This window comes from Helicoverpa armigera, chromosome 8 (genome assembly GCF_030705265.1).
Source record: "Helicoverpa armigera isolate CAAS_96S chromosome 8, ASM3070526v1, whole genome shotgun sequence".
NCBI lineage: Eukaryota > Metazoa > Arthropoda > Insecta > Lepidoptera > Noctuidae > Helicoverpa > Helicoverpa armigera.
Window position 1 is genome coordinate 6,906,048 of NC_087127.1, and position 13,304 is coordinate 6,919,351.

Sequence of the window (13,304 nt, forward strand, 5' to 3'; positions counted from 1 at the left end):
ACACTTTTAGTTGGCCGATAGTTTTTTGGACTCATAAATCAGTATGAAGATGATTGGGAGAACGCACATCACAAAGATCAGGTACTCAGATGGTATCAGAACTACTGTAAACTTTGAATGGAATCAAGTATTCTTTAAAAAAAATTGTAGATACAAACTTTCAGTTCAACTGTCGGTCCACTGTTTAGTCTCCAGTGTGTGCGAAAGCTTAGTTCGACGATAATTTATGTAAGAACCTCTATATGTAAATAGGAGTGTTCTTAGCTATTCGGTTATCGACTCGGATTATCTTTATTAGGAATTTATTATTTCTAAGAAACGATTTTGTGTCGGAATGTAAAGCACTAGCGATTATTATTTATCTGTTTTTAATAAATTAAATGGCAAGAATTTAATTTGGAATATATATTTTTTTTATATTGTAAAAAAACTTGGACCAGTTCAAAATAAAACTAAATACACGAAAGACTTTGTAATTTTAAGCTAAGTGTGCTCAAGTGAAGTCTTAGAGGTAAAATTACTAATGTTTTCAGAACTTGTTGAAACCCAATCGATATGTCCTAAGCAAATAAAACTAATATCGATTTCAAAGTTTATTTATTTACTTTTGTAAGTTTAGTCTATGTCGAGAATACAATCTATTGACGATGTACTAAGTAAGATATAAAGTTAAAACTAATATTTTGAAAAAAGCATGTAAGAAATAGAAAGAACAATTCTGAATTGTATAAAAAAATTGAAACACATGCGAGCTAACGCTAAACCCAATTTTAAAACTTGTAACTCAGCTTGATACAATCTTAATTAAATAAAGAGACAATAAGAACACGCTCAAACATTATTCACGAAAACAAATGAACGCGCCTAACCGTTGACACCGCTACCGTCTGATCACTAACAAATAACGACTAGTAGGTAACTATTAACTACCAGTATTGTGTTACGAAAACCTACAGTCGGTAGTTAATCATACCTAATCTTACTTCGATCTCTTGCAACGTAGATTATAATTAATGCGAGCAGCTAGACGTCCAGGAAGCGTTTTGTTCATATCGCTTTTTCCATCAGTTGTAGCTACCGTCAAATGTGTTTAAGAACCCTTAATTACCATTAATGCTGGTAAAAATGGAATAGAAATTATTGTGGTGATGATCATTAAGTTGGTTATCGACCCATCTTTCTTGTGTGGAAGCTAAATATTGTATAGTAAAGTGCACGGTTCGGCAAACAATGGAAGAATTATGTAACCACATCAGCAAATCTATCACCATAATTTTATAAATACCTATTTGTTTGTGCATATTATATATTACAAGTATTTTAGGTATTAGGGGGCGATATTTTTTTAAGGAAGTGGACGAAGCCGCTAGAAATAGTTAGTTTTCAAGAATACAGATAAACTCAAAATAATACGATAGGTATACCTGAATCAAATACCCGTTACGTCATCACAAAATAAGTGAAGCGATTTCGCAACAAAGGTAGCTTTATCTTTCTTATCGCACCCAGAATTTCCCTTTAACAATAAAATCTTGAAAGTTCAACAATATCCCAAGTATTATACGTAACCCGTCATCCTTCACTTGTCAAGTGTTAATAAACTTCAAAGAAACACTACACGTGAAGAATATCATCTGAATTGACAGGATTCTTTGAATTAACGTATCAAATCGTCTTTCTTCACATCAAAGAGTGAACAAAAAGTGCTGCACCAAGATTTTTCATAAGAAGATAGTCGGTTCACCTTGAGTTTTCGCTGCGCACAGAGTTCTCCCCTACGCAATTGACCCTTCGTGTCTTTCTCGAGCCGTCTCGACCACCCCTGCCGCCAGGGGTTGTAAATCATAATAAAATTCAAAAGATCAAAAAGAAAATTTCCTAAATAAACAAACTCATATTCGCAATTTAAAACAATTACTGTCTGAGATTTCATTTTAAATTACGGTATCATTATTTTGAATGAAATATGATTTTGCTGTGTACTCGTATACGCGTAATTTTAATAAGATTCTCGTAAATATTTTAAATTGCTTTTTCCTACTTGTATTTAGTCATTATCGTAGATGCTGATTATTATTATATATAAATATGGTAAATATTATATACACCTATGTAGATAGTATAAAAACGGTTTAAAATTTTCAACTCTCACAAAGTAGACTTTTACAAGAATTAATCCGATCTATTAATATACACCGCATATAATATTTCTTATATTTTCACGCAGAAAGAGTGATATACGCGTGTCAATATAAAAATATGCGCGAAACCAACGCATTACATATCTCTAACATTCCCCGAATTGTGTGAAACGTGAGCTGGGAGACAAATTTGTACGCACACATTTTCCTTCAAAAAGGATATGGAGAAAGAAATTTTCTTAAAGAGGAAACTTTTTATACAAGTAACATGATTATGTTCATACACGGTCTGCTCAAAACTTCATGTCTATTGAGAATTATAATATCGCAGCATTAATGTAGGTGATAATCATACAATGGTAGTAGTAGAGTTATCGACCCCTTTTCTAGTAACAGATCATGTCATGCTCGCACAAAAATATCCATGTATTGACTGTACGCTTTTGGTAAAAATGCCTATCATAGTTTTATCAAAATACCATAGCAATGTCATCTCACAAAAAGGGACGGATACTGATAAAAATATTATCCTTTCCCATTTTTCGGCTTTACATATTTTGAATCATCATTTACTTCAGTGGTATCCATCTCACGCATTGCCTACGGTTTGCAAGGAACTTTATCCGTATGGAAAACTTATAAAAGATATGTGGGCAGAATTTCAAGTCTACGGTATATTCGGTGCGTACGATATTTACATAGGACCGTCAACCATCACTACGTAGAAATATGTCAAATATTCTTGAGAAACTCCTTCGCCATACATATTACTATATTGTTACTACCTTTTTATGAGTCCGAAAAACTTCCAATAAGCTGAATAAGTATTTAAAGCAGGTTTTATTCAAATTCAGAAATTGTACAGACCTTTAAATGTGCGTGGAGCCTATTTTTATTTTTCGTTTGTTTCTGTAACAAAGGCCAGTCTGACCGGGGGCGTAAATACTCAGATGTGAGAAATAATAATTCCCTTTCCATTTTGTTTCGTCATTGCGGAGCTGCTCAAAGAGTGGAGGGCCGTCGATGGAGACGAGTGGCTCATACTTTATTATTGGCTCGCACTGAATCGCACTCGTGGGGGAATGTAAAATGAGGTCGCGATTTACTCGTACATACGCGGTTTTTTATATCTACAAGTGCTACAGATAAAGGCACTTAGTCATTCATGAATCATTCATAATAAATACCTAAGGTTAAGGATAAGTGCGCAACTCGTAATGGGACCTAATATTAATTGTGTTTAAGTGTAAATAAAAATCATTTTTATTTAGTTTGCACAAAATTACGATTTTGATCCATGACTACTACCTACATACAAGCAACTAAAGCAATCAAAGAACTATGAGCAAATAAATTAAATTGCCTCTTACCAGTCGACCCACAAAGAAAGGCGTAAACCACAGCGAGGTTGAAAGTCTGTCTTAATAGTATCAGTATAATAGCTGTTCTATAAATATTAATAATATCGGACACTGACCGCTCCAGTCCAATAAATAACGATAGATATTTTTTATACATATTCAATTAACTTCCAACTATCAATTACAATTGGAGTAGCCATATTTTTTGTATAGACAATCACACAAAAAATGAGCCCACTGAATTGTAACCGGATCAATTCCATTTAAAGCAAATAATAATGAACTTGCGGCGGTCTATAATGTACGTTATTAACATTAAATTATAGTAATTCATTGTTAATGTACATTGCATTTGAGTGACATTTATAAAGTGAAAATTACAGTGGGTCGTATATAATCCGCGTGACAAAAGTTCCAACGTACCGTGACAGCTACTATCATGTGTCTCCGACATTTCCGTGCGTAAAATCCGTAACAATATTTTCGTATACACGAAACATTGCGGAAAAATTCCGTCAATATACCACAGAATATGTCGCAGATGTAAATATATTATATAGACGATTTACATACATTAGGACTAACGTGGATAAGAATAATTGAAACAAAACGAGTGACATTTCGTATCACGCAATGCGTAGTGATTACGTGGCCCCTTTTCGTTGTAAATTACGATGTTGCCCCTTTACAGTTCTTAACGCCACATAATGCCGCGTATTTTATTATTGTGAGATTAGTAACGGAATATATTAGGCACATATCTACATTATGCATGCCACCTGTTATTTGAGAAGTTATTGCATTTAATTTGTTTAAATATGTTATGTAAACAGTTATGGCGCTTTAAGTCCGGCAATAAGTTTAGACAGCTTTTAATTTGTAAAACGTGTAACTCACGAAAGATTAACATTTTTATGATACGAATGATAATTAATTTTAAATTAATAAATTCAAAGAAAAACGTTATAACTTAACTGTTATTGAATAAAGTATTGAGGTAACTGAAATTATACGTATTTAATTATGTATTAAATATTAACAACCGCAATTAAGTACCGAAGTAAATAATACATGCTTATTACAGATTCGAAATAAAAGCAACCACTTCTCCAACAATTTAATTGGCCTACAAATATTTATCAAGCAGGAAACAATATGATTGAAATACGATATCAAATAAGTCAAAGCAATAAATCTGACTGCGTATAATTAGAAACTTTATCAGGAGTTCAAGAGCCGTTTATACATCAATATGGTGTCATAAGTCATAACTCACCTTGTTCTACTTCTGCCAATAAGTCATGAAACACTTCATGGGAGTCATGTGAGGGTATTCGAGCCTTAGAGTCGTTACAGACCACCATAGATCCTACTGAGCGTATATAGTAATTTTGGTTGACGCACCTACTCGAACGGTATCTTTCGCGGTTGAAAAAAAAAAGACAGTCGACCTAATCTGCGATATAGCTAGCAATGTGTGTATAAGTTATTATAAAAGCTTAGAACATCGTCAATGATCGCACTAGTTTGTGTTGCAAACAAAAAGGAACGCATACTTACGCGCGTAAACTCGCCTAGTCTGAAACCGCTCTCACTTTGGGCAATAATTGAAATAAAGCAGGTGACATTAGTAGGGTTTGTCACGCACCTCTGATGTATTGTGCAGCGTTACGCCACGTATATTGTACAGGGATTCGTCGGATTAACTCAGATACGGTGATGTAATCATTTATAGAATTTAGACTTGGTTAGGCTCGGAATCCTGCTATTAATATCGTAAATTGTTATGTTTATTTATGGAGATTGTGTCTTATTAGTTGGGGTTGAGGTAAAAATGTCATACGTGTAGAACTTTGCTTTTAAAAACTTTAATTTAGGTGTACAGGACCTATTCGATTGGACCATTTGCAAAGAGCAAGTGAATCTGCAGGCAAGGCTAAATGTTGTTCTAATAATAAATCATTATCGGTTTCCGTATTCTAAGTTCATAGAACTGAGACAAGCTTCTGACGAAGTTTCTCACTCTTTCCGTTAAAGGTGGCAATAATTATTTAATTCAAGTAAAACTTTATACCCCAATCAATCCCGTTAAAAGCTTTCAGTCGTTAAGACGCAATACCATTACTTTTAAGGAAACAAGTAATTATAAAACAATCGGTTAACATAAAAAGAATATTTGCGGCTAATAAAACTAATGACATCAATTAGTCCCTTTACTGATAGCCTCTTGAACAAAAATGTGTTGGATTTTTCTTATCTCGGAGATATCTTTAAGTGGTAAAACAGACCTTAAGTTATCTCGCATATTAAGGTGATAAGATAAAGGTAAAAACATACCATTAATTATGGGGAAAGAGCTTGTAATCACAGGTGACGGGACGGAACAAGCTCTTATGGAGCGTAATTACCTGATGTTGGTAGTAACGCAATAATGTGGGCCTGAAACAGAACATTACTTTGTCGACATTAGTCAGTTTTGATAGCAAAGCTGGATTTTATTCTTGTTATGATGACTTTATTATTAAGAAAGTTTTTTAGCACATAAATTGCGTTTTGTGAGTCATTCAAAAGAATCTTAACGCTGAAATATGTTTTAGATGAAAGTAAGCAGATAACTATTACCTATCTTGAATAACTCGAAGAAATAGCCCAAACAGGACTATTGAAACAACTATGTGATAAGTTATTAAACTAAACAGCCATTGAACATTAACAGATATTCATCTAGATTTGAAACCATTAAATCCGTAACGTTCTATTCAAGGATTATCACAAACAGTTTAGAGATAGGATCTCTCTTCACTACCACATCCGTCGCAGACATGAAGCTTGACAGCCTAAATAATGGAGCCAATTCATTAACCGATCTCTCCGTGGAAGACACGATGAAATTTTAGACCTCTTATTGTTAGGGCCCGGTGCTATTGTCGACGCCCCAAGGCAAGTTCACATGTAGCCAGGCCCTTTGTACTTGAGATCTGTCCCTGACGTCGGCCTGTTAAGATAAATGAACCTTTCACAATTATATTCAATCTAAATGATGAGGATTATGTGCTTGCAGTTTCTGATAGTGACGTTCTGCTGAATCTTGTTTATATTTTATGCGAAGGATGCTGTTTTTGCGAATGCGTAACCCTTTGACGCTCTGTAAGAGATAACAAGAAATGTAGCCTATTTGTATAAATTCGAAATTTCAAAAGGACGTACCAGACAGGAGACGAGTGAATCGGCGAATATTCTAAGATGTAAATATTTTCTCAAACTTAGTTTATTGACTGTCAATAAAACTTTTTGGCAATTGATCTCTTTTCAAGTTGGTTACAATACTTTTAACTACTTTGACTCGAGTGACATTCGATTCTTGAACTTTAGGATATTGAAAAACAGTTGAAAGACAGAAAGTTTCTTACGAAGCGAAATATTATTCTGTTGACTTAAAATAAAGTTCTCTGTATCAATTTCATACTATTGTTATAGGTTTCAAAACTCGCAAGTCAATATGAATTGATATGATTCGACTGGTTGGATTTTCAATACCTTCAGAAGCTAGACATTGCGGAGAGCCCAAGTTCAACTTGCTTGCAATTCAAAGTAGGTACCTACATTGTAGGTTTACGTGACTCAGATCGTGAAAGTAAAACACGAAATACAAGCAACGCCGAGTTTCAAACAAAATTTATAAAAGAATATAAATAAGCTAATTATTTTGAAACACTTTCAACAAGTATCACGGAATATTATAATCGTTTAGTCACCTCGTTGAATAGTTAACGAGAATTGGGCTTTAAAATGCGGACAAAAAGTAAAAAAGCTCGGACGTCGAGAGTGTTGGCTGTTTTTAGAGGTCTAAAAGAAATAGTGGAGCTAATAATGTGCTACACTTTTATGGCGGAAGCAATAAAAAATAACAAGCAGAAAATATACCTAGAAATTGTATGTAGGGTCGCCCAGCAGGTGTCGAGCTACAGTATTAGTTGTTGAATTATAAACACGATTCACACCAGCTTACGATTCCTAATTGATGATCGGCTGAGACCGGTCTAAGTCGCCTCAGCGGCTTATCCCATTTAAAATCAATGGCGCGATAACGTCCTCATGCATATTCGTCTACATAATCGTAATCCAAATGAATGATTAGAGTCTCGTGCGCAGCGTGGGCGCGGATTAACCTTCGCTTGAAATTTAGTCGGCTCGCCCAACAAAATTAAAAAAAGCTTTATCTATGTACCGCCGCCGTAATTATAATACCGTAAGTCAGGTTACGGGGCTCTTTACATTGAATTAGGCCGCTATACAAACACTTATTATAGATGAATATCACGTTTCGGCACACTTTTTTATTCATATTCCAATGGTACGCAACATGACTGTAAGATTGTAAGCGCGAATTGTGTATTGAAATTTTCTTGTTGCGTAGCTGTCTAATACCTGCCTAAGTAGATACATGTATGTATGATGTTTTATGTATTTTATAGTACACGTGAATAAATAGGTTAAAATGCCACTTACCAGTATCTAAATAGTGGATGCAAGTAAAATTATACGGCGTTAGAGCGAACAACAATGCTAGTTGAAAGAGACATGGTAGAAACTTGAAACTTCGTAGTGTTACAGTACAAATGTATGTAACAGTAGGTCTATATTCCTGTTTAATTTGGTCTGTACAGTTTTAAGTTTAGGCCGCCTCCACAGGTCGTCTGCCTAGTAAATTCATTACTTAATTTAAAATGCTAATGGGCTGTCGTCTGGACGGCAACGGATGAATAATGTAATAGAACAACCGATTCCGATCTTAAATTCTGCGATGATTGAAGTCTCCCGTACTTATAAACAAATGGATTAAGTTCACAATGGACGGAACAGTAATCTACAAAGGCTTCAGGATTATCTGAACTAGGTCGCTTAACTGAATTTCCGACGCCAAATAGGCACTCAGGTACCTACACAAAATACGGCAAGATTAAAAAAAAGATTAAAGTTAATGTCTTTGTAATTAATTCTGTTGACATATTTAGTAATATTATACCGTGTTTATGTAATTACGCCATGTAATTAATAACATTAAAACAATATTTATAATGACTCCCAAGTTTTAATTTCAAACACGCAATTATTCAAACTTTCATAATTTTTTGTCGTTTCATATTTCTTAATTAAAGTTTAATGTTCTCTGCGGCTAGTTTCATCAATCGTACAATATTTAAATATACCTAAATGATGGGATAAAACAAACATTCACTTCATAATTTACCGAATAATCGATAAATTATGTGTGCCGGACTATTATTTATGCTTCAACACGTAGACGTAATTATACAACGTTGTGACAGTGGGTTATCAAACACCAGACATAAATAAACACTAAATAGGTATGAAAACGGTGATTTATTTGCACCGTGTGTGGGTGTAATAGTACGTGTGAGACAATAAAAGTGTTATAATGACGACTTGGTCACGTCAAGCATGACATGTTTGTTTATTATGAATAATGTGACGTTTATTGTAAGTCAATAATCCCGCATGTGGGTGCGGACTATTATCGGTCAATTGAACAGGCGGTCCTCGTTACGGTCAAGCTCTCACGCGCTCACCGGACTCTCACTAATCAGATGACATATGCCTTCCTCGTCATATTGACATTATGACATTGTATTACTTTTATTGCGGAGTACTTTACTTCCATTATGTCTAACATTGGTTTCTTTTCTTTTTCAGAATTGGACACACAAAGTGGAGATTAACCATGTCATAAGGTAGTTTTATCTTTTAGTTTTTATTTATCTTAATGGAGTAGCAAACATTATGACTGGACTTTGTACCTGGCTATTAATGCAACTAACTAAACCAACTTTAAAATTATGACTGTTCCGAAAAAAGTTTTACAGAAAAAAAAAAACGAGAAATCAATTTAAACGTTCAACAAAATTAACTTCCCGCATCAAAAAGTTTAAATCCAAATAGGTTCCACTCATTGGCATGTTGCGAAAACACTCGCAAACAACTTTTTAAAACCCATAAAAGTTATAATGGTCCTTACGGGTCATTCGTGACAAAGTTATCCAGGTATTTTATTAAAACCGAAAGAAGGGGAATTTTGAAAACATAAAAGTTCCAGTTCATAAATAACTTTATATGAAACCGAAATATAATGGAGATTATAAAAATAAGTTGGGAACAACCACTTGATATTGATGTTGAGTTAGAATGGAACTTTGATTTATTCGAGAACTTGTTGAATTATGTTAGTCTTGTCTTTATTAAATCACTTCATTCTAGAGTAGTGCTATCGATTCGTGAAATTTATGAGGTTCGAGCGATCCGCACGAGATACGCACTGTGTCTCGATAGCTCCGAATGTAGTATGGAAATTACGTGTAACGACTGCACTTTATATTTAAATGCTTTTCATAAATAATCCTTTGAATTTTGAAGTTAAAACATAATTTATTCTTGAGAGATGCAAATTGGTGATTCTATAAACCCTGAGTAGGTAGCTAGATGCTTTTCAACACAAAAATAATTAATGGTGTAACATAATTTCTAGTTACATTTAGGTACAAATTACAGCTTACTCATAAACTACAGACCACACGTCAAAACCACAAACACAATTCGATTAATTAAAATACATAGGTACTAATTTTAATTACGCTTAATGAAATACCCAATCAACCGACTATTGCCAATAACAATAAAGTTGCAAATACCAATAATAGCCACAAAGCATTTGTTTTAAACTAAATTCTGCTCGAACTATTTCATGCACACGGATTAGTAGCAATAGCCTAATAGACTACTTATTACACTTTTCAGACCAGATCACTTTTTCCTGAGATTTGCAGTCGACCGTGCAAACAAACAATTTGATAACATTGCATAATGTTATTAATAAGCTACTTATAGGCAGAGGACTTCACCGCTCACTATTGAAATATTGTAATTAATTAAGGTGCGACGATATTAGACGGACTAAAAAACAAAGGCCTCTAAAGTCTAAACAAGGGACACAAAACTCCATGGAGTGGATAGTCGCAAGTGTGTGCTTCGATAACAGTTATTGTGCGGTTGTTGCGGCTCACGTATTTGCCGTGGACACACTGGCCGCCCCGGGGCCCGGCCGTATGTCAACCGCTCCACTGCAGATTATGCTCTAATCCCCTTTCTCTCAACTAAGCCGCTTTCATTGCTTTGTGCTGAGAATGTTGCCGGAGCCCGTCAAGTGTCCCGAATCTGTTTAGACCCTGTGATGTATATTGTACGCGCCAATTCACTGCTTTATACACTCACAGTTATACGCCTCACTGAATTATTATCATCTCTGTGATATCAGACGCTCTGCTTTCCAGATTATTTATTGTTCAGTAGGTAATTTATGGACAGGATAAAATATATTCTATTACTAGTCCAGTGGATAATATATCTGCGACTGGCAAGTCCCGTTAATTGATTCCGTGTCTGTATGTAGACAAACAAGCACGCTGTTATAATATTACAAGTGGATTAATAATTAATCGCTGTTTGTGTTCTTCTAGCATCTCTTCATATAAAGACGGTAATTGAATATTTCCAAGAATTGTTAGCTTAATATCGATAGTACTTATACGGTTTAAATAAGATGAGTATGCAAATGACTTTCGAAAGCCTCTCGAGTATAAAATCAAAAATGTATTTGAGAAGTTTTCGCTTGAAATTTTCTGGCTGTAACAACATTTTCTTAAAATTTCTTTATTATTCTTTGATACCTTTTATCAATAAAGAATCGAAATGTTACAGATAAAGTGGGACTATTATCGGAGTTACAATTTCAATATTTGACTTTGGCATAACAAGTAACTAAGTTACTCTTGGAATTGAATTACCTGTCTACTTGAGAACCAAATAACTGACTGCGTATTTTGACTCAGTTCTCTAGATCGAAATTTGATCACCCAAGTTATCATTGTTTTGTTTAGTTACAGTGCAGGTTTCAAGTCTAGCATATCTATTCGAGTGCTTATTTAACCACTTCAGTTAGACCTGAATATTGCATCAGTAGTTAGACTGTAAATACTTAGGTTGTTGTTGATGTCTCATAAACGCGAATAATTTTCTGATCACCTATTCAAATCAAATTTCAAAGAAAACCCCCGAGAATATGAACAAAAAATTCTCAGTACACGGAAAAGGCATTTCGCGACATCACGTAAAATAACCTGCACGTAACAAAATGTCAAGTCGTAATCGATGGAGACCTAATGTGGGTTTAATGTGGCCTCGGCGGAGACGCGCGTGTCCCAGCATCGCCCGTCGAGATTACGCCTTAATCCTCCTTCTTTGTGCCTAAGTCACTCCGGCCTTCTCTGGCTAAGCTGAGGACGCCATTTGGCGAATCAATTGCGATTTATAGTGCTTTGAGCGCATTCCTGATGTCACTTTATTAAATTCTTTCAATCAGACTTTAGTAGGTAAGTGCAGCTTTAGAAACTTTGTCAAATGTTGAAAGTGAAAACTTTGAGAAATAGAAACTACTTTTATCATAAGGTTGACCTCACCTCCGACTAGGGCTGCCATCCGTCCGGGTTTCCCCGGATTTGTCCTCGTTTGGAGGCCGTCCGGGGGACGTCCGGGCGGGGTTTCAAGAAGTGTCCGGGGAAAACCCGGACATTTTTTTTACGAGTTGAATTACAATCGACACACAGACTGCAGAAGTCGAAGTGTCCCAAAACTCAAAAATTTTCGCGCTCGCTTCGCTCGCGGCTTCCTTTCTTGACACTATATTTTTTTGCGTTTAGCTACTTTAATATCCCAATATTTAAAAAATTTTGCGCTCGCTTCGCTCGCGGCTTCTTCACTTTGCGGATTTTTTTTATTATACAAGTTGTAGGTGTAGGTGCTTTAGTGACCCAAAACTCAAAAATTTTCGGCGACTTCACTTTACGGTTGTTTGTATTTTTCAACATTTTTTTGTCTATCCTATCAAAAAGGTAGCGCCGTTTTAAGTCCTATTACTAACAAGAAGCTAACTCCTAGTTTCCATATGAGCTTTCTTATTTATGACCTTCGAAATATTAAGTCTTAATAATCATCTTTCAAACACTAGGTACCTACTACTTGAGCTAGATATGGCCCTGACGTTCTATGTAAGGAAGCACCTCATTGAATTTAAGTATATAATAGTAGTAATAGTAATATTAAAAACTAGGTCTTGTTTTGTTAAAAAAAAAATCGGACTCGTCCGGGGTAAAAATGCGATTTACGCCAAATGTCCGGGTTTTTTTAATATTTGTCCGGGTTTGGCGAAATTCGAAATGGCAGCCCTACCTCCGACCTATCACAACTTAATTTTTGCGTGGGTATGACTAAAAGCTTTACAGTGTTATAACGGTCCAAAGGTTAAACAATCTGAATAATGAAGTCGTTAATTTTTATAAAAATAAACAATTTCAAAGAATTATAATGTTTTGTTCAAAAATGTCCTGTTTTTTTGCGCTCTTTATTGTCATTACCACCACCCTCTTTTTGCCCTTTAGCATATATTTGCCTGTTTCCTGTGGCTTGAATCACAATCCAGGCAATGACCTTATTCTAGCTTAAATATTATCCTGTGGTTTTCAGTTTCAATTGAAGTTAAAGCAATTTTTCAGTTGACAAACAAATCAGTGACCGGAAAGTCATTTTCTTTTTGTAATTTTATTAAGGGCTTAAGAACCAGTTACCGATATACCTGTACATTATAAAGCCCATATATTTAGCTGAATTAATATTAGATACTAATGCAGCAATAGTAATGCACCGACCTCATTGTGACGTCACAACAAGCGCA

The 13,304-nt window shown here is 34.9% G+C and overlaps 1 protein-coding gene across 5 annotated transcripts in view; it reads left to right on the top strand.

Moving 5' to 3' along the window:
* Window positions 1–13,304, top strand: part of LOC110375899 (uncharacterized protein) — a 76,689-nt gene that overhangs the window by 41,955 nt on the left and 21,430 nt on the right. For 4 of the 5 annotated variants that reach the window (XR_002429509.3, XM_021334187.3, XM_021334189.3 and 1 more), the window contains exon 3: window positions 9,218–9,255. The exons of the other annotated variant lie outside the window; for it this stretch is intronic. The gene's annotated coding sequence lies outside the window, so the exon portion shown is untranslated. The remainder of the gene's footprint in view (window positions 1–9,217; window positions 9,256–13,304) is intronic. 5 annotated transcript variants of the gene reach the window in all.